Source organism: Stenella coeruleoalba (assembly GCF_951394435.1).
Source record: "Stenella coeruleoalba genome assembly, chromosome: 7".
Lineage (NCBI taxonomy): Eukaryota > Metazoa > Chordata > Mammalia > Artiodactyla > Delphinidae > Stenella > Stenella coeruleoalba.
The window spans coordinates 107,160,507-107,187,612 of NC_137153.1; the positions used below are offsets into that span (position 1 = coordinate 107,160,507).

Below are 27,106 nucleotides of genomic sequence, written 5' to 3' on the forward strand. Positions count from 1 at the left end.
TTTAACTAGGAAGTGAGAAGATGATGAAGGGCTGTTTTATTGCAGAGCAAAGAAGCTTGGTTAAATATATGTGTGTAGCAAACAAAATATGCTTAGAGAATTCAGTTTGGTTAGGATGTAATGTTTAAGTAGCATGAGTAGAGAGAAAAATATTTTTAGTGCTGTGTTTGAAATATGCATATACTACTCTTACACTATAGAAGACTTACACTATAGATGGCTTATCTGTATCCTGTTGATCAAACTTCAAAAGGCAAGTTATTCTGTCTGACTCTCAAAAGATTCAAGTCTTCAGTCTCTTGCCTTGGTTATTCCTTATGCAGATGGCTACTTGTCCAGTTGATGACTGGTAAAGTTCTTTTTGTTTTATCTTACAATTCAAATCCTTTGAAAAATATGTGGTTTTTAAGACCAACTTTACTTTGTAATGCTGACAGCCTCTATTAGCTCTAGGGTCTTTGATTCAGGTGAGTCAAAGTTCCAATAATTAGAAGTGTCTTGAGTCACCTTCAAGGCCGTTTCTGTAGTGCCAAAGCAAAGATGTTTAGTTAAGCATCTTTGTAGGATGCCATTTATCAGTCCACTAGCCTCTTTCAACGTTTTTCACTCATTTTGTATTTTCCCCTTTGTTTACAATTAACCCATCAGTCTAGGTTTAAGTAATAACTCAATGTCATTTTTATATTTAAATCATAAGTATGTCTTTCTTAGACTTCTTCAGAGACAGTAGGAGGACTGAAATAAGTGAACCAATTAGATTTCCTCCCAGATATTTTAAAATTTGTGACCCAAGGAGAGTTAAGCGTTCCGGGAGAAAGCTGAATAGACACACCATGAGACAGTAAAACCCTTAAAAAAACAAAAGCCATGAGTGAGTCAGAGCCATGTGAGAGCCAATAGATCTAATATAGTGCCTGCACATTCTCCAGTGCCTAAATTACATATGTTTTCTTGGTCCTAAAAAACTTCGCTTAATAGTTATTTCCTTATTTCCATAAATCTTCTTCCCATAAAACATTGTGCCTTGAGGTTAAATTGTACCAAAAATTTAGCTAACACAATTAGACTTCATGTCACAGGATAGGCAATGTGAACTTAGATCCTGGAGATAAGAAAAAAATTTATCCTACAGGTAAGGCATTGGAACAGACTGGGATAGAGAACACTGTGTGCAGGAAAGAGGAACTATCTTATGCAAAACACTGAATGGGAGAGCAATTCAGAGGTGTAAGGCCAGTGAAAGGCAATCACTGTTTGTGGCTGGTTCTCAAGCTGGAAGGTCATAGAACTCCAGGGTCAGAGTGGACCTCATTCTTAGTAGCTGAAAGAGTCTAGAGAGAATGATGTATAAGCAGAAGCCCGAGGAGAGGGAGAGAAATGGGTCAAAGGAATAAAAAAAAAAAATCTGAGAAGGGCAAGAATGACTCAGGTTCTGAAAGAGAAGAGACAGGATCCTCAGTTCCAAAAGTCTGTCCTCACTGTACATTATATCCTATCTTTGGATAACTAGAGCTATGCTTAAAAATTCTCCCACCTTACCCCCATTCCTCCATCCCCATTATCATGCACACACACCAATTACTTGAACTTCAGATAAATGGTTGTTTCTTCTAACATCAGCAACACCACTACTTAAGTAAACCTGGACTGAATCCATATGAGCTCATTTAGGGTTACATATCATGCTATGAGTTTTGGACTTGACCCTGTAAGCAGGCTTCTAGGCTAGTGATCACTTTTTCCCAATATTTTGTTATTGAAAAATTTAAGCATACAGTACATGTGAAAGAATTTTAAGTAAATACCTATATACCTACAACCTAGATTGTATCATTAACATTTTACCATACTTGCTTTATCACATACCTACCCATCTCTCTACCCCATCCACTGTTCGATCTTATTTTTGTTTCATTTCAAAATAAATTGCAGAGATCCATGTGCTTCCCTCTAAATGTTTCAGCATTCATATCATTATCTAGGGTTTGAAATTTATTTATGGTTTTTAATGTAAAAGTTATATACAGTGGAATGCACAAATTCATACAGCTCTGTAATCTAAACCCTTATCAAGATTAAAGTACCGTGTTATTATCACCCCAGAAAGTTCCTTCATGCCCCTTACCAGGCAATCCCTGTCCCCACCCCGTAGAAGAAGCCAATGCCTTCATTGTTTTTCTCACTATACTTGTTTACCGTTTCCAGAATTTCGTATAAATGAAATCACACAGTAGATGGTCTTTGTGTAAAGCTTTGTTTGCTCAGATAGTTGTTTATGAAATTCATCCATGTTGTTGCATCATAATTCATTCCATTTTACTGCTGAGTGAATTCACTGCAATTTGCTTATCCATTTTCCTACTGATAGGCATTTGAACTGTTTCCAGTTTGTGGGTATTTGAACTAGAGCTCTTAGGAAAATTCTTGTACAGGTCTTTTTTGTGAACATATGTTTTCATTTCTTTTGGGCAAATACCTAGAAATGGAATTCCTGAGTCAGAGGGTAGGTATAGGGATATGTTTGCTTTTATAATAAAATGCTAGACATTGTTTTTCAGTATGATTGTACTATTTACAAATCCTCAACAAAAATGTTTCAGAGTTTCACTTGCTCTGCAACATCACCAAACTTTAGTGTTGTCACTCTTTCTAATTAGCCATTCTAGTAGGTGTATAATAGTTTCTCACTGTGTTTTTAATTTACAGTCCCTAATTATTAATGATGTTGAGAACTTTTTCTTGTGCTTATCAGCTAATTGTACATTCTTCTTTGTGAAATATCTGTTTATTACTTTTGCCCATTTTTATTAAAATGCCTATTCATTCTCATAATGGTTTATTCAGATGTCCAGAAGTTTTAGATTTTGATGAAGTCTATATATATCATTTTCTTCTTTTATGGTTATTTCTTTCCATTGTGTGTCTAAAAAACCTTTGCTCGCCTGCAAGGTGTGAAGATATTCTCCTCTGTTTCCCTATAAAGTCTTGGTAGTATTTTTGCTCTTATGTTTAAGTCCGTGATTCTTCATGAGTTAAGTTCTGTGTATGATGCAAAGGAGGAGTTGAAATTCATGTTTTTAAATGAATACCTTGTTATACCAGCACTGTTTCTTGCAATCATTTGTCTATATGGGATATGTCTACGTTGGATTCCTCCACTGCTTTTGTTGAAATAGTTTGGGTTCTTTATTCTGTTGCTCTGACCCATTTACTGATCCTTGTTCTACTACTGCACTATCTTGATTACTAGAGCACTTTAGTAAGTTTTGAAATCAGGTAGTGTACGTCTTCCAACTTTACTCTTTTTCAAGATTGTTTTGTATATTCCTGGTCCTCTGTACTTCCATGTAAAGTTTAGAATCAGCTTGTCAACCTTAAAAAACAATCTCCTGGAATTATTTGGGGAGAATCATCTTAAAAATATTGAGTTTTCCAATCCATAACATTTGTGTCTTTCCACTTATTTAGGTGTTTTTAAAAGTCCCCTCAGCAATGTTGTGTGGATTTTGACGTATAGGTCTTACATGACTCTTATTAAAAGTATCGCTAATTCTTCCATAAATAATCCTATTGTAAATATATTTTTTATCTTAATTTCCAATTTTTTGCTGCTAGCATGTAAAAATACAATTGATTTTTGGATTATTCTTTTATCCTGAAACCTTGATAATTCACTTATTAATTCCAATAGATATTTTTTGATTCCTTAGGATTTTCTGTGTTAATAATCGTGTCATCTGCCAGTACAAATTTGATACAATGAAGCATCATTTTTTTTCTGCCGTCAATAGAAATACATCACTGGAAAGGGAAGAAAGCAGAGAGGAATTTAAGAAATGGAGTTCAGAATCGCTGGATAGATATTCAAGTTCAGTCTTTTTCTCTTTAATTCTGGATTGAAGAGCAGTATAGAAAATCCGGAATGATGAACAAAAATTCGATGATCTGTTCCCTCTTCATCTAAAGAATCAGAATTTTTTTTTTGAATTTTGTTTTATTTTATTTTTTATTTTTATTTTTATTTATTTATTTTTTTTGCGGTACGCGGGCCTCTCACTGTCGTGGCCTCTCCCATTGCGGAGCACAGGCCCCGGACGCGCAGGCTCAGTGGCCATGGCTCACGGGCCCAGCCGCTCCGGGGCATGTGGGATCTTCCCGGACCGGGGCACGAACCCGTGTCCCCTGCATCGGCAGGCGGACTCTCAACCACTGCGCCACCAGGGAAGCCCTATTTTATTTTTAATACAGCAGGTTCTTATTAGTTATCTATTTCATACTTATTAGTGTATATATGTCAGTCCCAATCTCCCAGTTCATTCCACCGCGCCCCCCCACCACTGCTTTCTCCCCTTGGTGTCCATATGTGTGTTCTCTACATAAAGAATCAGGCTTCTTATTCACATCTTATAATTTAATTAAGGGAGAGATAGAGCACCTTTCAAAGCTCCCTTTCTCTTTCATTCCTGAACTCCTGAAAGCCAGTCATGTTCCTAGGCTTCCCTTTCCAGAGAAGAAATTCAGGCTATATCAATTTTGGGTAAATAACTTTATTTCCTATTGAATGAAATTTCTCCCTGATATGACAGCAAGAAAAAGTGAACTATAGACATGGAAAGTGTAACAACCACCCATTAGGTGCTGTGGAGTTTAAAAATAACGACATCAGAGGGGCTCAGTTAGCAAAGGCCAGTTGCCTGGTCACACAAGTGCATCCCGGTGGGGTGTGCCACCTTTGTAGAGCCACAGCCATTCAGGGACTGTCCCTGGGCTTGCCTGTCTCACATACTCATTGTTACAAGTGTTTCAGAGTGTATCAGATTCAGAAATACTGGTTCACACTAATGAAGCTCGCAAGAGGCTGATGAATAAAGCCAGAATAACGATGTACTAATTTACACTGAGAAGTATAAATCTAACATAGATTGAGTTTTATGTCAGCCTGGGCAGTGCATTCTCTCTCTACAGAACAGATAAGTGGGGAGATAAATTAGAAGAAAGTATGCCTGATCAGCACAGGATTGACACAAGGCAGATGAGTTTATATGACGCAGATACTTAATTGCCTCAGTTTAATAGGCTCTGATGTATCCATCCCCACAATAGGCATACTCCAGCAACTGGAACCAGACAGGTGATATTTTTAGGCTAGAAAATGTTCTTTCCTGGGCAGAGGAAGTCTAATGATGGTTCTGTACTTCCACTGAAGAATACTTCCAACCTATTTTTACACATCCTTTCTGTAGTTGGGTTTTTACCTTCCATTAGACTACTGAACTGATTTGGAACAATTCTGTATTTTTAAAGTTACTTGGCATTTTCTTACTCATACCCATCATGGGTTGATTTCATGGCCTCTACTTTAGTAAACGATTTTGTCTACCTTATTTAAAAATTCTTATTTTCTTTGGAGTGTTCTGATTTGTGTCCAGTTGGAAGCAAGGCACAGTTCTTAATATATTAAGTCTTCAGAATGATCCTGAGATGTAAACAGTATTACCATATTTTCTTTTTACAGACGTGAAAACTGAGGATCAGAGAATTTAGGTGATTTTACCATTTTCAGTTGACAAATAAATAATGAGCATCTACCATGTGCCAGGCATGGTGGGAAATGAGAGGATAATAAACAATCTATTCATACCGTCTATCGTACAATAACATAATGAGGCTTAAATAATAGCATAATGAAATTTAAGCATGTGAGACATTTTGCCAACTCCATTAGGCTATGTCAAAGCCAGGGGGCTTTGTTCCGTTTGAAGCTCATTTTATTCAGTGACTTATATGAATGAGTGAATGAATGGATGAATGAATAGGCACTATTTTTTGGCATTGTTTCTTTCTATAAATAAAGGAAAAGCAAAGTTGAAGAAGTATGTTTACATTTTTAGAGATTTCACGTGACGAGGGTCCCAATTGTTGCAACTTTTAATGAAATCCAGCAGTGTTTCTGGCATTGTGCAGGATACAGAGGAGATGTGACCCAGACTAACAGACATGCCATCAAAGTGGGACAAAGGCCACCAGGATAACAGAAGGAGAAGGTGAATAACTTGTTCCAGGAGGACACAGCTGGAGCTGGTTTCTGAATGCTAAATAGTTTTGAGTTTCTCTTTGATTCAAGAAAGCCAGATCCTCATGACTTAAACTTTGAGATGTGTTCTGAACGTCGGCAAGACCCCCGAACTGAGTAGGCTATGTCCTGTGGAGAGGTTTCCTTGGGTTATTTTCTTAACTCCTCTCTTCTGCATCAGTTCAGCGATGTAAGAGAAGTGGCCTTCGTCTGATATTTTCTTCTCAGATCCTAGCACAATACTAGAGTGGCAAAGGTCTTGCAACATATAAAGGGGAAATATAAGTAAGATGTTTCAGTTTAAAACAACATAAAAGGGTTCTATTTATTTTGTTCTTAATACATACTAGGTACTGTCATAAGCATTTGTGTCTTATTTTAACATTAAGTTAACTGTGGGTGAGTGGGGCTATCATAATCTACATATTATAGGTGAGGACACAGAGCTCCAGAGAGCAATAGTGACTTATCCAAATCTAGTAAGATCTGAGCTAGAATTTAAACCCAGTTGTGGAAAGTTCTAAAAGTTCAAAGGCTTCACCATTACCCACACTGTCCCTTTCAGTTAAGGGCTTGCAGGCTTCACCTGCCACAAAATATTCCATTCTGGCTGTGGCCTAATTTAATTACCCCCTTTTTTCTGTATCTTCTATAATATCTCTTTTGCCTCTAACAGAGCATTAAACATTTAGTGTTGTTTTAGGTGTCAAAAAGAAAAAAAAAAATGTGCTTCTGCACTAGATTCTCCTCTCCTTGAAAGCAAGAATAATGTTTAAATTTGTTCTTTCCACCAATATTTCATAAGACATTATTTAAAACAATCTTTAGCAAACATTCATTGAATTGAAGGTCATTTGAGTGCCTGAAGAGGTTTGAGTAATATATAAGCTAATGTGAAAATGTCGCAGGTTATCTGTTTAATGAATTTTGCTAAGACCGTGGACCAATCAGAGATGTCCAAATTCACAAGCAGGAAAACCTTGCCAATCTCTATTACGGACAAAGAACAGGAGCGATTTATTGAGCATCTACTGTACTCCCATTATTTTGTTATACACTATAGTTCTTGTCTAAAATAATCCATAGTCTTACAGGAAAGAGCAGAAAAGCACATCTCTGGAGGGATAGAAACATTTATTTTTTATATCTTCAGGGCCTATCAAATTGGCTGTCCCAGACAAATCCTTATTATGTGTTTGTTGAACGAAATTAAAAAACAGAGCAAAGTGACCTCAGCAAGATGGCCAAATAAGATGCCCTTTGCTCATATCCCCCCATCAAAAACGATAATTATCAACATCTATCAACAGATAGAAGTGCATTTGTTGGGGCTTTGGGATTCAAGTAGGAGGTTGTGAATCCTCAGTGCAGCCCAAAACCAAGGAGAGCCATTCTGAGAAGGCTGCCTGGCACCCAGGAAGCTGACTCGCTGACCGTGGTCCCAGATACAGGCATGGAAAGAGCTCCATACCCCTGAAGGCTCAGCTACAACCCTGTTTGGCTTTGGTCGTGTCTCCAGCACCATACACCAAGGAACCCAGTAGAGGTCATGCCCATTCATGTATCAGATAATGGGCATACAGACCTTGATCCTGGCTGTGGACCCTGGAGTGGCCTGTGAACTGCCCCAGCCTCTCTTGGCCACAGTCCAAGAGCCCCTGGAGGTAAACTGACCAATTCTGTCAGACTGTAGATTCTGAAAGGACCATGTAACTGGGCTCCAGCCCTGTCAAAGTCACAGTGCACCAGCACACCTGCCAGTCCAGGGACCAAGCAAGATGCACTTCAGCCTGCACTCCAGGAGAGTTTAAACAGGCCCTTTACTCGGCTCCCGCCCCTCCCAGCCACAGTCCATGGAGCAGTACTCTGGCCCAGGGAACTAGTGGGAGATAATCCGTATACACCCCTAGAGAACTTGAAAGAGCCTTATACTAAGTGTAAGCCCTTCCCAGACACAGTCTGTGAGCAGTCCTACCTGTACAGGGACCAGGCAGAAGACACCCATATCTACATCTCAGGAGATCCTCAAACTGCTCTATCATCCGCTGCATCCCTAAAGCTTTGGACAGGGACCAGATCAGTCTGCCCAGGGATCTGATAGCAACACACCCATCTATGCCTCCAGAGCCAGGTTTGCAGACTTCAATCTTGGCTGCAGAAACTGAAATAGCCCTGAGACTTTGTTCTATTCCCTCAGCCACAGTCCAGGGCTAGGCTTGCCCACCTAGGGACACTTACAGTGATCAGGCAGCAGCCTTACCAGAGACCTGCTGGAGCCATGCCTGAATGTACACCTGGTAATAGGTTGGCTGTCTGAGATCTCAACTGTGGACCCTGAAGTGAACACTTGTCCCATTGCTATCCTACTGAACAAGGTACCAGGAGGCAGTCCAGTTCACCCAGAGATAGACAGGATCCATGCCCACTCGAGCCCCTGGTAACAAGCTTGACATCTGCAGACCACACTGCAGACCCAGTGGCAGCCTTGTAACCAATTCTAACCCCGGACAACTGCAGTTCTGGGTGTAATTCCATCAGCTGGGGAACAGACAGGAGAAGGTCTTTACCTGCTGAAACCTGTCTTTAAAGGCTGGAAGATGTATTTGAATATAGATGTAAAAAAAAAAAATCCTGGAGCTGAAGAATACAAGGACAGAACTGAAAAAAAACTATATATATAATATATATATGTGTGTGTATATATATATATACATGTATATATATAAATCAAATCATTAAGTACAACTTAAATTTACACAATGTTATATGTCAATCATAGCTCAGTAAAATTGGAGAAAGAAAAAGAGTATGAGTCATGAACTGTACACCACCAAAGCTTGATTCCAGGTCTTTAAAAGAACCTTTGTAAGCTAAACTTTCTTAGGTTGCAACAGAAAACACAACTCAATATTCTGCTTGAAGCTATCCTTATTTTCTCCCCAATCCCATCTGAATTAATCTACTTTACATCTCTTAAATCCAGAGGGTCTTCCTTTGACTTGGAAGGTCCTAGTTTCCTGGAACCAGTTTTTGTTTCAGAAGACAAGTGCCTTCTAAGGAATTAACATGCAAGAACCAGGACTGTATGAGAAAGTCAACTGACATAAAACTGTCACTCTTACAAAATGGGTTGATTAAATAGTAAAAGGTATTTAATTCAGATTTTGTTAGAATTCAGTCTGAGCTAGAGTGAAATTTACATTCCCATGCCTATGAAGACATGATTTGGTAAGAGAAATAATGTGGTTATATTAGAGAAATATATACTTAAAAATTGACAAGATGTTTTCAATTTTAGTTTACCTGTGATCATCATAATGCCACTAGCAATTCATTGATACATTTTTGTTGAATCAGATTCCTTAAAAACTTTCAGTAGCCAGAACCTTATTTATCTAGTTATTTATTTATACAGTTTCTTGTTCTAAAAGAAATTTGAAGTGGCTAATATCATTTTTTTTAGCCCAATTCAATGGAACACCATGCATTTGTAGATTTAATTACAAAGGACATCTGTTTGTGTATCTCAGTTAATTCACATAGCACATTTCCTGAAGTAGGTAAGAGAGTTTATGGAGCCCATTTCACTAGTGAAAAAATTGAGGCTCATATACTCTTGATGACTTGTCTAAGCTAACCTTAAAAATGGTCAAGGGGTGAGGCAGGACAAGGTCCAGAGAGGGTTGCGGTGTGTAGTCATCTCCATCGCACTGGCTGCCGCCCGTAATTACTATACATGCTTGAAAATAAATAGAGCTCTGCTTTCAAAACAAAAACAAAACTGCATCTCTAAATCAGGTGCTTCACTAATCAGATAACTTCTGTGAAAGTTAAGACCCCAACCTTGTGTGTGAGGGGCACTGAAGAATCACAGAGATGGAGCAGGAAACTCTGGCTCAGAATGTTGAGGAATGAGCATCAATGAAAGGTCAGGCCCAGATGTGGAAACGTCACAGTCATCTCCCCCACACACACTAGCCCTGACACTGCTGTTGTCCAAGCTCTTTTTATCTCTGAAAGAGGCTATTGCAGCAGCCCTGGATCCGGTGCTTATCCCTTAAAATTAACCCTTCCTATTTCCAACAAAATTCCTTAGCTAGAATGTAAAATCCTTGAGGGTCTTCTCCCAAATGAACTCACTTTCCCATGACGTGCTGCTCTCCAGATTCCATGTGTTTCTTCAGTTATTCTTAGGGAATTTTACATTCCTTCCTTAACTGATATCTGTTCATATTATGTTCCCTTTGTACCCTGAATGTGCTTTCCCTCTATACCACTCTTTTCAGGTGCAAATCTTTGCAGCCTTTAGGGTGCAGTTTATTTATTTATTTATTTTTGGCTGCATTGGGTCTTCGTTGCTGCACGCGGGCTTTCTCTAGTTGTGGCGAGCGGGTGCTACTCTTCATTGCGGTGCACAGGCTTCTCATTGCGGTGGCTTCTCTTGTTGGGAGCATGGGCTCTAGGCACATGGGCTTCAGTAGCTGTGGCACGTGGGCTTCAGTAGTTGTGGCTCGCGGGCTCTAGAGCACAGGCTCAGTAGTTGTGGCGCACAGGCTTAGTTGCTCCGCGGCATGTGGGATCTTCCCGGACCGGGGCACGAACCCGTGTCCCCTGCATCGGCAGGCGGACTCTCAACCACTGCGCCACCAGGGAAGCCCTAGTCTCCTACCTTTTAAATCCATTTAAATGTTGATGACTTATAAATATATACCTCCTGCTTGGATCTTTCCTCTCCATTCAGCTCTTTTTTTGAGGTCTCTACTTGAATGTGCTACATATATCTCAAATCTAACATGGTCAAAAGTGAATTCCAAATATTCCCCCCCAAACCAGTTCCTCCAGCATCTTCCCAATCTCGGCTGATGGCAACTCTGATCCTCTAGTGGCTCAAGCACTGGACATCTCTCATTCTGTTACTTACCATGTCCAGTCCATTGGCAAATTCTGTCACCGATACCTTCAAAATGCATGCATAACTTGTTCCTTTCTCACCACTTCCATGGCTATCACACTCATCCAAGACATTTCTCACCTAGATCATCACGATAGCCTCTTAAAATGGTTTCCCATATTCTCCTCCTGCATCCTCTATCTAGTCTCAACACACTCAGATATCATTTTAAAATAAAATCCAGATCTTTCCCTTCTTTGCTCCAAACGTTTTGAAAACTTCCCATCTCACTTACAGTAAAATCCAAAGTCCTTCTGATGGCCTACCAAGCCCACAGAATCTGACCATTGATTTCATCTCTGACATATTCCTATACTCTCCTCTCTGTTTAATTGGCCCCAGCTATGCTGGCTTCCCTTTTGTTACTGAAACATTCCAGGCCTGTTCTTACACAGTCTTTGTGTTTGATATTTCCTGTGCCTGGACTATTCTTCCTCCAGATATCTGCATGGCTCACCCTTTCACTTACTCTTTATCTCAAGACTTTACTCAAATATACCTTCTAAGCTGTGGCCATCCTGCCTTCCTTCCTTCCTGACCACCCCATCTAAATATGCAGTCTCAGCTTGATGTTTCCTATCCCTTTACATGATTCAGTTTTCATCTTACTATCTAATATATTATAAACTGTATCTTTTATCTTGTTCATTGCCTTTCTCTCCACTAGAAACTATGTTTCCTGAAGTCAGGGATTTTTGACTGACTTCTTTCCGTAATCCTGGTACTTAGAACAGTGCTGGAAAAAATAGACAGTTGTCAAAATAAGAAAGGAAGGAAGGAAGAAAGGAAGGGAGGAAGAGAAGATCATCCGTTACATGTATTGTTATGAGGTCATTCATAAGAATGAGGCTGATCTATAGTCATGATATGGAAATATCTCTAAAATACATTACAGAAAGAAATCAGTTTTCAGAACAGCGTGCATAATATCGTTCCAGTTTTTAAAAATAATTTTATATCAGGTTGTATATATATAAAATGAGGGCAGAGAAAGGTATATGCCAGTTAGTAGTGGTTGTCTCTGAAAGTGGTATGAAATGGCACTTATCATCTTTGTCTTGCATTTCTGCATAATTTGCATTTTAAAATATGTATGTATTAAAATTTTAACAGTGAAAATTTGATATTCAGTGATGGTGTAGATACATTTTTTTTTGAACATTGAAAGCTGTTTATAATATACTCATCATGTCGGAGAGCAGTTTAGAATAGTAATAATGTAAGCGTTAATGTTCAGTTTGGAAATCCAAACACTCTGCAAATTAAATGTACTTTTTTCATTTTTGTTGCCAAAACACGTTTGGCCACAAAACCTAACCTGAACTGACATGAGTTTATTTATAGACCTTAGCACCACATAATGTGAATATTCATAATTTTCACTAATTCTGCCTCAGAAGCTGCGATGATATGTCATATAATGAATATGCTCTAAATTAACTTTCTAAAATCTAAACAAATTCTGAAACACATCCAACCACAAGGTTTTTTACATAAGGCATTTTGGACGTATTTTACTATCCTTACAACAAAACTATTATCTTTGGTTTGTATGATTTTGACTAATTTTTTTTCCTCTTTTGCTCAGTTGAATCTTATACATTATTGCTTTCTATAATAATTTGTATAATCTTATACATTATTGCTTTCTATAATTATAATAAGTCTATAATAGGTGGCTTGGTAATAAATAAAATAACATGTAAATTAAATTAAAACTTTAGTTACGATTACATGCATTAAAAAAAAAAAGTTTTATGATTGAGAAAGCTATTGCCTAGTCCAGGTATGGCTTTGTATGTTGCCTCTTGAAACTAGCCAACCCTATGATTTAGTTGACTCAGAGTCCCCAGGTAAGAGCAAGGTAACCTATTAAATTAAAATACAAAAATGGGTAGATTTGGATGAGATGGGGATATAAGGGAGGACAGATTCCAAGAATACTCCGGGACAGGTTCTGCCCCAGGGACAACTTCAATACTGCAGCGCTGACAGATGCACAATCATGGTTGAATTTGTTGGACTTCAGTATAGGGCAGTTGTACTTCCCCCATCCCAACATTTCAGGCTGGTTTCCGTTAAAGACAGGAGGGCAGGCCGGTGATATTAATAGCAGAAGCGTGTTCTCTTCCTGTTCAGCTATTTAAAGAAATGCTCAGCGGCAAGGTGTGCTGCTTTATGCAGCTTATCTTCTTCAACCCAGATAGAGCTCACTGCCCTTCCCTCCCATCACAACCCTCACTCAGTGGGTCTGTAACTGACTTACATTTTGTGATGTAAAATTTACAAGAAAAAAGGGTGCGTGTTGGTGGAGGGAGGGGCACTGTTATTGTTTCCAGGTGCTGCTGATTACACTTGTGTGGGTTATGAACACCCTTAATTGGGTTCCTGGCTATAAATGTGTCATAAACAAATTTAGGAGACAATCAGGCAGTGTTAAAGGAGAACTGGGAAATTATCGTCACCAACTAGGTAACCTTAAAGCGCAATACAAATTATTCTTTATGGGGATTAGAAACACAACCAGCTATTCCTGAATGGCTTAGAGATGTGGCCAGCCAAAATGAAACAGAATTAGACCTCAGAATAAAATGCAGCATGTGGTTTGGACCTTGGATTTTTAGAGAAGGATCTCACATCTGTTTCTTGACATCCTTTCCAGCATTCAAGTCCTAGTTCAAAAATTGTTTCCTCTTCAAAGCCTTCCCAAATTCCCACTAGTTGGAATTAATTCTCCCTTTCTCTCAGTAACTGCTGTTGATGTTTCCTGCATCTACTAGGCTATTTGTTATAGTTTATTTATTATAGTGTTTGACTTTAAAGTGATTATGGTTTTATGGAGCATCTCAAATGCCAGTTATCTGTGCATATGAGATATTTTGCCAAATCTGCATGCTGTCCATACTTTATTTATTTAATTTTCTCTTTATATTTAGCAACTTGTAGAAACATTTCTTCTTTAACCTCATCCTAGGCAATAACATCAATGAAATTAAAATTTTAATGTAATTATATGCATGCATATATGTTTATATATTTGAAAGTGTATCAAAATAAATACATAACTATCAAATTTTTAAACTAGTTTAATGTATAGCCTCAAATCATTTGGAATATTATCAGTAATTCTTATAGTCTATATCAAATCCATACCAATATTCGCAAAACACTGCCGCATCTTGCACTGTTAGGCCCTTAGGTAGAGAAACCATTTTTAACACAATGCAGTGTATTCAAGAACCTTTGCTGAGGCCTGCTCTATGCAAGATGGTATGCTAGGGCACCATAATCTCAGTAATCAAGATAAAATATTTTAATACTATAGTATTTTGATATAGTTGAAAAATATAAAAATATTAAAAATCAAAACAAATGCCAAGACTCTACACAAAACAAAACATCAACATTTTCTTTATTTTTCTTTTTATTCTTTTTTTTTATCGAGGTATAGTTTATTTACAATATTATATTAGTCTCAGGTATACAACATACAGATTTAAAATTTTTGTAAATTATATTCCATTTATAGTTATTATAAAATATTGGCTATATTCCCTGTGCTGTGCAATATATCCTTGTGGCGTATTTATTTATACATAGTAATAGTTTGTTCCTCTTAATCCTCTACCCTTGTCTTGTCCCTCCCCACTTCCCTCTCCCCACTGGTAACCACTAGTTTGTTCTCTATATCTATGAGTCTGCTTCTTTTTTATTATATTCACTTTTTGTTTTATTTTTCATATGCCACAAAAACATCAACATTTTAAATAAAGACAGCATCAGTTATTTATAAACAGAAATGATGATTCCTGGCTTAGGGACTTGTTTAGGGAATTATAGAAGGTAACATATTAAGCATCTGGCCTGTTTTCCTCTAAAGCCCATGCTTTTAAACTTTGCTGTGTGATTGCAGAAACTTTATTCTTACCACTTCATGTTTCCTGAGGGAACTTTTCTAGGAGAATGCTTCAGGGCTCTGCCCACAGCCAGCTTCTCCCCCCAGGAGGAGGAGGGACAAATGATGGGATGCGGGAAGGGATTCCAGGTAGGAGCTCCTGGGAACATCATGCCTCCAGGTGCCCCTGTGAGTTAACTGTCCTGTCCTTTGCCCCTCTGCCTGTACCCAGGTGAGTAAGGGTAAATCTGAGAAGAAGGTGCTTTATAGGGAAGCTTGATAATGGCCTCAAGCCCAAAACATGTCCTGCAATAACTGCTTTAACAATAACAAACTTGTATTTTGATTCCCACCTGTCTAAGTTCTGGAACTATTTCTGTTATTTCTGAACTTAAGGGAAAGAAAGGTATGTTATTGATTAGCCCCCTTAAACCACAACACAACATGCCTTCCTATTTCAAAGTGCTTTGCAAACCCCAAAACATTAGAATAAGCATATTTATTGTCATATTTCATCAGTGTTTTTGTAATATAAATTCACTGGTATTCTTACTAATTATTTTATATAAAGTGTGTACAAATGCATAGCTTAGTGCCTGGGAAACAAAAAGACATGTTATTTGTTTTCCTTTTTCATGCCCTCTCCCCACTCCTATCTCTTAACTACCAGTCACATAATATCAAGGAGTTTTCTATCCTTGGCCCATAGCTGCTGCCTCTGTCCCTCCGTCCCTCTCCCTTTGTGCCCTGGGCCTCAAGGAAAACATCAAGTTTAGGATGATAATGTAATTAAGGTCATCTTCTGCCTTCAGTCATCAATGTGCAAGTGCTGTATGACTAATGAGACAGTCTTAACAGAGTCTCCTAAACTGTATCCTCCAATGAGGCTAAATAGGCATGGTTTCCTCGGCCACTTTCTGACAAGAATGAAAATTTGTCCTCGCCTTTGGGCTTCTGGCAGAGTCAGAGGAGTAAAGAGAAGCAGTGTTATAATCATTGGCATTTGCAGAGCATGGATTCTAAGAAAAATGAACTTCATTCCTCCTGTCTCTCTAGTCAGCTGCATTGTCGCTTCCTCTCTGGAAGATGCACTGGGGTATGAGGATGAGAATTCAGGTACCAAGAAAACTGGACTTCATGTGGACTCAGAGGATATGCAGGCATTCATAAAGTGCAGAGAGTCAGAACAGAAGACCCATTCCGGAGTATCTGGGTGGAGGGGAACCAGCCAGAGTCAGGAGACTGGAGCAGGGTTGCAGTTCAGCTGTGGCTCTGGGGTTTAATTCTCTCCATCCCCTGAAACAGAGGCCTAATCCTATCTGCTTTCCACAGGGTGTTTTTTTTAACCTTTTGTGTTTATTTTTTACCTTTCATAAACTGGAGATTGATGACCACTTGACAGGGCTCATATAAGAATTAAGTGAGACCACGCATTTTTCTGGTTCGTGGTGTACCGTAATGCAATACCCCAAGTAAGTAGTAAATAAATATTAATTCTTTTCAATAATTTAAAATCATAGACCTGGTCTTTTTGTGACTAATCCTGGGTGTCAATTTTTCTATTAATTTTTATTCTTAAGTCACAACATTGGTCTAATCATAACAATTATATAACTTCATTATTCCCCCCTGTACTACTGGAGAAAAACAAGCAAACTTAAAACAGCTTCCTCTTTTTGCCTTCCCCAATATTATGTACATAATACCCTGAGCATAATATTTTTTTAAAATGCGTATCCAATCATAGTTATCTCCTGCTTACAATCCTTCAATGTGTTTCCACTGTTCTTAGAATAAAAAGCAAAATCCTCAACGTGACATAAGATGTCCTAAATGATCCAGCTCCTCACCTCATGCTGCCTTTCTTCCCTTCTTCTTGAGCCTCTAACCATGCTTGTCTTTCTTTCTGAAAGAAGTCACTCTTTACTGTCTCAGGACCTTTGCACATGTTGTTCACAAACTTCTTTCCCTAGTTAATTCTATGTGTGTTTATATCCATTTACTCCAGGAAAACTTAATTAACACTCTCCTTGCCCCACCTCAGATAATAAAGTCCCTTTTTTTATATGATTTATTTACTGCATGTTTTTTTTTTCTTTTAGCACTTACCTAAGTTAAAAATTATGCATTGGTGTGATTATTTTGACTATCCTTCAGTCCCTCTTCATGAGGGTGTGCACCTTGTCTATTGAACATGTTCTTATTTCCCTGGACCTGAAATTGTTTGGAAGGCACTAAATAATTGTTTGTTAAGGCACTGTGCTATAGCTCCATTTTAAATATTCTGAAAAAAATTGAAATTAAAAATTTTAAAATGATCTGTTCAAGGTCATCCAGCCATCAAATGCTAGAATGTTAAATTGGTAGCAGTGTTTAAAAAAAAAAAAAAGGTTTAAAAGAAGGAGAACTGAAATGGAAATGCAATCAGATTAGAGACGTAGAGTTGGCAGAGGGCTTCATACCCTTCTTTCTTCCCACTGCAGACATTTTTAGTCACTCCTAACACTCTTTCCCACTAAGCACGGATTGGTCCTTCTCAACACAACTAACTCTCCAACAACTAGTTGAAACCCATTTGCCACTTCTAACAGATATTTGAACAAGAAGATTTTTTGAATGGTGAACAATGATGAATAAATATTATACTTATTATACTATCTCTGTGGCAATGGTACCAGAAACTATTGGCTTAGCTTTTTTCAAATGTGTTTTGGATTCCTCGGTTTTTCTTGAAGCCCCTCAAATGCATATTATCTAGTACACCCATATGAATATGTAACCAAACTTGGATAAGTAATTGAATAAATGAATTTAACAGTGAATGAATGAATGAATGAATATAATTGAGTCACATGGGAATAATAGCAGTTTCACTCTTAATTTTGACATGAAACCTAAAATGCCAGGTAGTATAAGCATCTCTGTCCTCTGGTTTATTCTATAGTCAGTTGAGGGTCTGACCACACTTGGAAGGCCGTATAAAATAGGACAGGGAACACAGAACATTTCAGCTTCCCCTTGCTTAGTTGCAGTTGTCTTCCAGGATCCTGTTCCAGGTCAGATTCCCCGAGTGTTTTTAATGTCCCGGTGTAACACTGAACATGAGGGAAATTAAATATGATGCATGTTACCTGGTCTTCCTGGACTGCCTAGAGCACTCTGACTCTAGCCATTGGACTCTATCCCTATCCTATTAGGATTTGCCTCTTCCCATCAAACAGAAACACTTCTGATCCACAGCTGAGCTTCTGCAATCTTTTTGACAGGTTATCCACTACTTGAGTTTAATCTGCCCCAGGTAGATCAAGAAGAATTGATATGAATTTTTTGATTGGGTGCCTGTCTTTTTTCTCTCCATTCTTTACCTTTTGGCAGCTGAAGGGGATCCATCATGATAATTTCCCATTATTAGGTTTGAAGTGTTTTGAATGTGAAATGCCTTTTCACTTAGAAAGAATTGATGCCTATAACTTGTAATGTGTTAGCAGTTTGGTAGAGTGCTTGACAGCCCAAACTGCATTACAGGTAGCTAATCCCCATGGCTGAGCTCCATTAAAGAAGAGATCGTATCTGTTAATACAGCCATAGAGTGTGGGTCATTGTGCTGAAAGGCAGTCTGGCTGCTGGGAGAAAGATTATTACGTGACTTTATTCTATTTTAAACTTGGAGAATGTATGGTAGATATACTAGTCATGACTGATTAAAGATACCAGAGGGGATTTTATGACTCTCCTGGTATGTGCCAGGTTTATAATTCCCACCAGAAAGAAAAATGCTCCTAACGACTTAAACGAGACCAATAGCAAATATCAAGCTATGGACAGCTACCCAGCTCCTGTACATTCTTCACTTTGACTTCCCCCATATTTCATACAGTTCTTCGGAAGAGATGAGAGGCTGATGCCCTCTGATTCTTAATGCTTATTGATATTGACCCCTAAGAAAAAAAGAGTTTCTGGTCCAATATCGTGGCCCTGGTCTGATGTGGGTTATTAACATTTTTTTTCTGAAAGCCTAGAAAAGGTAAGTACAGTTCAGTTTATGTACCATCTTTAATCAATAGATAGGGAGAATCTTGTGGTTCTTTATTGAGGTCTAAAAAGTGTGGTAATGTGTCTGTACTATGATTGATTAAAAATAACCACCTTCAGCAACAGATGAGAGAGGATGCCAGTGTACCACATATTCGTCATCCCTGGTATAGACGAACTCATGCATAGCTTGGTGAACTTTGGAGTAATTAAAAATATAGTCAGGTTTATGGCTCTTGCTGATTCATATAATCTATAGGAAAGTGCTATAGACTGAATGTCTGTGTGCCCTTCAGATTCATGCTTTGAAGCCAATGTGATGTTATTTGGAGGTAGAATCTTTGGGAGATGATTAAGTCATGAGGGTGGAGCCTTCGTGAATGGGATTAGTGCCCTTATCAGAGACAGCCCAGAGAGCTCTCTTGCCCCCTTCTACCATGTGAGGACACAGAGAGATGTCCATGAGCCAGGAGGCAGGCCCTCACTAGCCACCAAATCTGCCTTGATCTTGAACTTCCCAACTCCAGAACTGTGAAAAATAATTTTTTGTAATTTAAGCCACCAGATCTGTGGTCTCTTTGTTATAGCAGCCCAAACAGACAAATACAGAAGGCCAATGAGAATATCTGAAGTCTGGATTATGAGATAGCTCCCATTTTATTATGTTAAATGTAGTTTTTAGTAAGCAAAGCATGATTAATGAAACTCCAAAAAATAGCCCATTGAGCAGTCAAGATTTCATTGAACAGGCATCTGTGTATTAATCCCAAAATTCCATAAGAGGGAAGAGAAGTGCTGACAAGATGCCTAGCCTTAAAAAATACACACATCATGGCAAGACATGAGATGCAGATGTATGGAGTAGTTCAATTACCAGCCAAATGGCTTTCAAGTACCAGAATGTGAGTAATCTATGGTTTCATAAATTGACCCACACAAAATGGCTTCAAATTCAACTCAGAGTTCCTTTGGGGGAAAGGATGCTTCTCAAGGTCTACAAAGTACTTATTTCTTGTAAACCAAAGATTGTGCCTTAGAATTTATCTAGCTCATGTCCTGATTTATAAGGAAACTGTGTGGTCAGTGGAGATTGTTATATTTATCAGAGGTCCTCAGTTTTCTTTGTTTTTTTTTTGTTTTTTTTTTGCGGTACGCGGACCTCTCACTGTTGTGGCCTCTCCCGTCGCGGAGCACAGGCTCGGGACGGGCAGGCTCAGCGGCCATGGCTCATGGACCTAGCCGCTCCGCGGCATGTGAGATCCTCCCGCACCGGGGCACAAACCCGTGTCCCTTGCATCGGCAGGCAGACTCTCAACCACTGCGCCACCAGGGAAGCCCAGAGGTCCTCAGTTTTGACAGCAGATCAGTTATCTGAATTCCTAGTCTAGTGTGGGTATGGGAAAATTCTAATAATTTTATTAAACAATTTTTAAAACCAAAAAAAACCCAATTTTAGGGTCATTCAGTTACTTAGTAATCTCAGTCATTTAGTACTTTATCATTTCAGATAGCCTTGCGTACTAAATAAGAGCAAAGGATTGGGATTAACATAAATTTGGCACTTCCATTTAGCAGCCGAGTAACATTGGAGTCATGCTCTGTTTTCCCATCTGTAAAATAGAGAAAATAATGCCTACTAGATAAGGTAATAGTGAAGTTTAAATGGGAAATTTATATGAAACCAATGTACAGAACACATACTAAATATCTTCACATCTCCATATCAGAACACCTTATCAATCACAGAAAAGGTGTGAAATCTCACTGGTTCATTTTTCTTCTCCTGTATGTAGTTTCAGCTGCTGAAATGATTGAAACTGCAATTAAGATACAAATTGGAAGTGATTGTAATGTATCTTTGTGTCCATTTAGTCTAAAGAGCAGGCTAATACAAAAAAAAAATCATTCATTTTGCATTCATTATTAATTAGCAAGTATTGAGTGAGCATATTTTAAGTAAAATTTACTTCTATTATCTATAAGTTTTCTCAGAAAACCTTGCCTATAGCAATAGCTCAAGATAATTGTGTTCTTGATCTTAAATGCAAATGACCCAAATGTTTGTTTCTAAACCAACTTTTAAGCCTTATGATGACAACCACCTTCTTTAAGGTTATCCATTATATTCAGTGCTTTAGTTTAGTGTGATATGAGAACCCAGTACCTCCTCATCTTCTGGCTAAAATCTCTCTAGTAGGAATATTTGGACTTGTGTCAGAGTTCTTCCCGCTTCTCAGTGGTCTTTCTCTGTCATTGTCTCTCCCTAGCCTCCCTACACAAATACTGACAAACCAATAATTAAGGTCCTCTATGGGACCCCATTTCTTGCTATGGGGGAAACAATACAAGTGACCAGAACACAAATGAAACCAAAACACCTCATTCTCAAACCATGCAATGAAGATCCAAACATGGGCTTCTAAGACCAGTCTTTTACATGCTCAAAATTATAGTCATTGCTTTGTAATCCCCACAAAGACCCCTCCAGTTTGAAAAGAAACAAACACAGGTACTTGGATGTGGTAGATAAATATTAAGACTGCAATTATTACACTCATAGTTTTTCTGTGTGTTGGTTTTCTACTTTGATTATTTTTTTTTCTGTATTTCACAAATTCATAAAAATAGAACTATGGCTTTTATTTCATTGTTTAAGCTCCTGATCAAATGTATTTTTAACATTTCTGGAATATTTCCAACAGTTAGACATTTATTCCCTTTTAGAATCTGTTGCAATATGCCTTTCCCCTGTACTTACCTTTTTGCTCTAGATTCATATTTGTCACTGTTAGGTCATGTCTTTCTTTTGTAACTTCTGTATCCAGGTTCTAGAAACTTGCTCTAGACCCTGCTCTGAACTTGCTCTGAAACTTTCCTGTAGACAGATAGCCTGATGTCAAATATTTGCCTCCATATCTGGATCTCTAAGGAAGCCTTCTGGAGTCTCCAAGGTTACGCTCCATCTGTTTTCCTGCCTGAATATTCTCCTAGGTCTTGATGTTAACATGTTTTCTAGATTGCCCTCCTGTGTCCCATCACTGTCCAAGCTGGAGATTATTTTTGTTTGTCACTCTGGACTTCCTTTCATCATCTGTGCCTGAATCACCAACTCTGGGGCATCCCAACTTTGGGGTCAGACCCCCAGACAGGTTCAAGTCCCTTTTTACTCTTTTCCCATTAATCACAATGAGGCTTAATTTTCACTTAAAAAAAAAAAGTGAATGCCCACACCCCACATACTAGAAGTTAGCTGATCCTAACCTTATAACTAAAATGTATTGAGTACTTACCTTATGACAAACACTGTACTAAGTGCATTATGACCCTTATATCTTTTGATAATGAGAATAACCTTATGAAGTAAGTACTTTTTTTACCACCATTTTTCAGATTAAAATGAAACAAAAAGTCTTAGATCAGCTGCTCAAATACATTCTATGACTAAGCAGAAGAAGCAGAACTAGAGTCCAGGTCTGTTGATGTTACATTACAGCCCGGTTGCCTTTCCACCAAAGATCCCCGCTTCTTGACCAATTTAGGTAGAATATGTATTTAAATATGTATTTATTGAGTCAATGAATCACAATGGTTTGTAGAGCAAGAGAACAAAAAAAGGAGGGAGGAAAAAGATCTCTTGTCCCCTGCAGGCAACAACTAGGCAACAACACTGATATAATTATGTTAATTCATTAGGACTTTTTCATTGCTAGAAGTTGCCAGACTTCAGAAATTCTTTAAAAAATAAACTTAGAACTTTGCACGACCTCCTTCCTTTCGTGCATGTGACAACTAACAGATGTGCGCATCTGGCATCTAATATTCTGCCTCACATGGCTGCTTAGATCTTCAGACTTAGCAGCAGTCGTGGAAGGGAAAGTCGTGAGGATGCTCCTGTGGGGAAGCTCAATGATTTCTTGGTGCATTCTGACCCTGTTCTGTTTCCTCAGCTCCTCTCATGTCTTTGGCTTTGCCGGGCCCTTGCTTTCAGGAGCTCCCTCACCGTACAGTTTGCCAACTTGCAATTTCACACCACGTTTGTCACCATAGCAACAAAAAAAACCTACAAAGTGGAAAATTTGTTGAATCAGCCATCAGATTTGTGTCTTGCTGGTGTCGAGTCAAACACATGCCTGCATCTTGGGTAATCTGTGCAATGGACTGGTATGTTTCCAGAGGGTGTTAGAGCCTGAACTTCAATTTCCAGCTGTTGCAATCTCTCCTTCACTGACCTTGTTTGCTTCTGACCCCGGCTTGGTAGTTGGCCAAGAAGACTTTTTCCCGATCCACACTTCAAGTTCTGCTTTCAGTGAGTCTTCCTCTGGTGTACAAAATGAACCCAGACTGAATTAATCAATGTTTAAGTAGTGTTTATCATACATAGTCTTTGGTGTTGGTTGAACAGCGTGGAAATAATTGCATCTAAATCTGAATACTATAACTTAAGAGAGATTTACATGTTAATTATAGTCAGGGAGATCCTGAAAATGAGTGTCAAGAACCAACTAGTTAGTCTGTGCTTAAAGTCAAAGTTTAGTGTAAAGCTAAAGTGAGGCATGGTGGTGGCCACAGTCTGAGAGAGAAGCCCAGTCAGACAGATGATTGTTCAAAATGTCAGGCTCAGGTAGGGAGACCAGGTGCTCATGTCCGCACAGTGTGGCAAACTCAAAGAACAAAGAGAGCAGGCACCTGTAGCTCAGTAAGGATCTCCTTCACTACTGCCCAGGGAGCTCTCATTTCTTAACGCCAGCTTTGGGCCAGAGACTAGGAGGGCAATAGAAAGTAAAGGCTTTTCTCTGCAGGCATCCTTTAAAGCCATCCACAGAACTAGATGACTCACTGCTCCCGGATTCTGCAACAGTTTTCTGTCTTGCTGTACCTCTAAATTGCCTTTTCTCCATTTAGCTAAATATGCAAATCCTATCATCCTTCAAAAAACCAGCTAATGGGACATCTGCTCCTTGGACTCTTTCTTTTACACCACTCCCAAAATTAAATAGGACTGTCCACCCCTTCTGTACAGTTATAATTGTCGATCCCTGTTTCTCCTGATACATTGCTTGCTTTATTCTTTGTATTCAAATTGGTACTCCAGTTGGTGTGTGTGTGGGTACACAAACTTACAAACTGTGTGAGGGTAGGGATGATATCCAGTTCACTCTAACTCCCACAACTAGAGCAGTTCTAGTTGCTATTATTTCTATATGCACAGATGAGAACACACAGGTTTATGCTAATGGTTAGAGTGTATTCTATCTGGTGCAAATTATCGGTGAGCGGGATGTGTCTTTAATTTGCCTTTCTCTGGTGCCTAGTACAATGCTTTGAACATAGTAGGTTCTTTGCAGATCTTTGTTCAACAAAGATCTCTCAAATTTATGAACTATAGAGATTTTCCAGTGCATCTGAAGAGGCCAGACAAGTTTCCTGCTTATGTAGATCAATGCAAATAAGTATGCAAATATTACTAAAATGATTCAGGGAAGGTGGACCCCTACTAACAGAAATGACTCACAGATGTCTCCATTACCACTGTTTCCCAGAATCCCTCAGCCTGCACATGCCCAGTTGAAGCTCCATGGCTCTTCCCAGGAACAAAGATGATGGAATGATGTGCTACCTCTGGGGCTCTCTAAGACCCTCTTTCGAACTCCCCAAAGTGAGCATGACAGGAGAGACCTGTGCAGCCCCTAAATGAGAACTGTACAGACAAGCACTGTTGACACTACTTCATTATAAAGATGCATGGGTTGGCTTCTAGCTAATGAATGCCAGTGCTCGGAAGGATAAACTCGGCTTCTCCCTGATACAATTGAACATTGTATTTCCCTAATTTGAGCCTGATTTAGTCGCTGGGGTATTTGGACGCCTCTTCTATGGTGCCGATAGTTAATTAAACAGATGTTGCAGAGGGAATCATTAATTTTAGTGCTGCAGATGGGAGTGAAATGACTTTGTGAAGTTAATGTTTCAGCAAAACAATGGGCTTCTGTCATCAGATGGTATAAACTGAGTAAATTAAGAGAACAAGTAGAATAGGGTAGATCGCTCTGAAGAAATATCAATTATTCATTTTAGGAATTACACTTCTTGTTTGTCTTTTCCTTCCCATAAGGGGAGAAAAGTGGTTGTCTGCAGGGAGGGGTAGTGGCAGCAGGAGGAAAGCAGATTGAAAAAGTCAAAAGCTTTAGCTAAGCAAAGATTTTTAACTTCGTCAGGGTTTATTTTGTATATGGGAGTGGATGGTTTAGGAATATGGACTGAGTCAGATGAACCAGGAAAATCTGTGACAAGATATATAGTTAGGAGAACACACCCCTGGAAGACAGAGAAATGTTCTTATCTATTGTACTAAGAATTATTCATTATTTCAGCAAATATTTATTGTTAAGTGGAACTTGGGGACCAGAAACATGGCAATGAACATAGAAGGGGGTCCCTGCACATGTAGAGCTCACAGTCATTTAGGAAAAAATGTATAGGTGCTAACTCCTTGTCCTAGAATATTTCCTCACAAAAATATATGTCAGTTTATCACACACATATGTGGGGAAGAGAGATAACATTCATTGAGCAGCCCCCATGAGCCATGTGTGCTTGTGCTTAATGTTTGTTGTGAGGAAACTTGACAAATTTATGGGGAAACTGAGACCCCAGGAAGTGGAGTGTCTTCCCAAAATCATGAGTGTTATGAAGAAATTTCATATTAATATTGGTTCAGAAATAAATTTTGCCTTCTAGAAGCTTACATTCAATGAGAAAAGATACATTATGCAAGTAGATCTATCCATTATACAAGATTTAAAGTGACTCGCTATATAAATAAAATCCAGTGGAAATTCAAGGAGGAAGACACAGATACCCACAAGGCCAGTCACAGAGGAGGTGGCATTTAAGGTAACCCTCGAAGAGCGGGTTTCACTTCAACATGCCAAGATGGGAAGAGGGCTTATGGAGGACACGGATTTCATCAAGCCATTTCATGATCAGGATAATTTCTTCTCATATGACACTGTGAAATTTGTGTTTATCAGTCTATTCTGCTCTGGTAGTCAGAAAAATGGCCGTACAAACTATGTCCCTCTCCTCATCTCCAGAATGTGTGACTATGTTATGGCAAAGGGAGATTTTGATTACAGTTGCGATTAAGGTTGCTGATCAGTTGACCCTAAGGTAAAAAGATTATCCTGGATTATTCCAATGGGCTCAATGTAATCACAAGGATCCTTAAATGGGGGATGAGGGAGTCGGAAGGATCACAACCAGAGAGACAGCAGCATGGAAAGGCTTGACTGTACATTGCTGGCTTTGAAGGTGGAAGAGTGTCACGGGCCACAGGATGTGGGCGTCCTCTAGAAGCCAGAAAGCAATCAAATGGATTCTCCCTCAGAGACTCCAAAAAGGAATGCAGCCCTGCCAACGCTTTGCACTTAGCCCAGTGAAACTCATTTCAGATTTCTGACCTCCAGAAGTATGAGATAATAAAACATGTTGTCTTCAGCCACTAAGTTTGTGGTAATTTATTACAGCAGCAATAGGAAACTAATACATTGACAGAAGAGGCTTATTTCTTCTTTGGTTTGAGTAATTTCTATCAGATAAAACCCAGATGCTTGTCTTTTCTGATTCAACTTTTTTTTTTCTTAATGAAAATGTATATTGCATTCATTTTTTGGATCCTGATTAATCATTCATTCCATGAATATTTCCTTAGATTTCCTGAGGTAAGATGGTACATAGACTAGATGGATTCCCTTTCCTCCTGAAGCTTACATAGTGAAGAAAAGGGTAGAGGTTAGATCTGAAACAAGGTGGATGGGCCTGTCATTTGCTGTGCCAGGGAATGCAGGAGCAAAACCAGGTATGGGACAGAAGAGTATTAGTTGAATTTTATCTGTGTCTCATATAAGGTTCTAGGGTGCAGGTTTGCAAGTCAAAAGTGAGAAATGGGCTAGGAATACAAATCATTGTACTTATTCAGCTTCCATCCCAATTGCATTTTTAGTGCAGGTTGGGTCAACAGAATGGTGCCATCCGTGGCACCTGAGGACCCCCTCTACTGGGTGGGCTCAGTCTCCACCTGTCGGTGTCTCACACATGATTCCTGGTTCCCTGAGCCTCACTGGCCAGAATGGGCATTATGGGGAAACACTGATGG

The 27,106-nt window shown here is 38.9% G+C and overlaps 1 long non-coding RNA gene across 8 annotated transcripts in view; it reads left to right on the forward strand.

Annotated features, from left to right (window-relative positions):
- LOC307189277 overlaps positions 1 to 27,106 on the forward strand; it is a 925,047-nt gene that overhangs the window by 385,324 nt on the left and 512,617 nt on the right. The gene's annotated exons all lie outside the window — the stretch shown is intronic.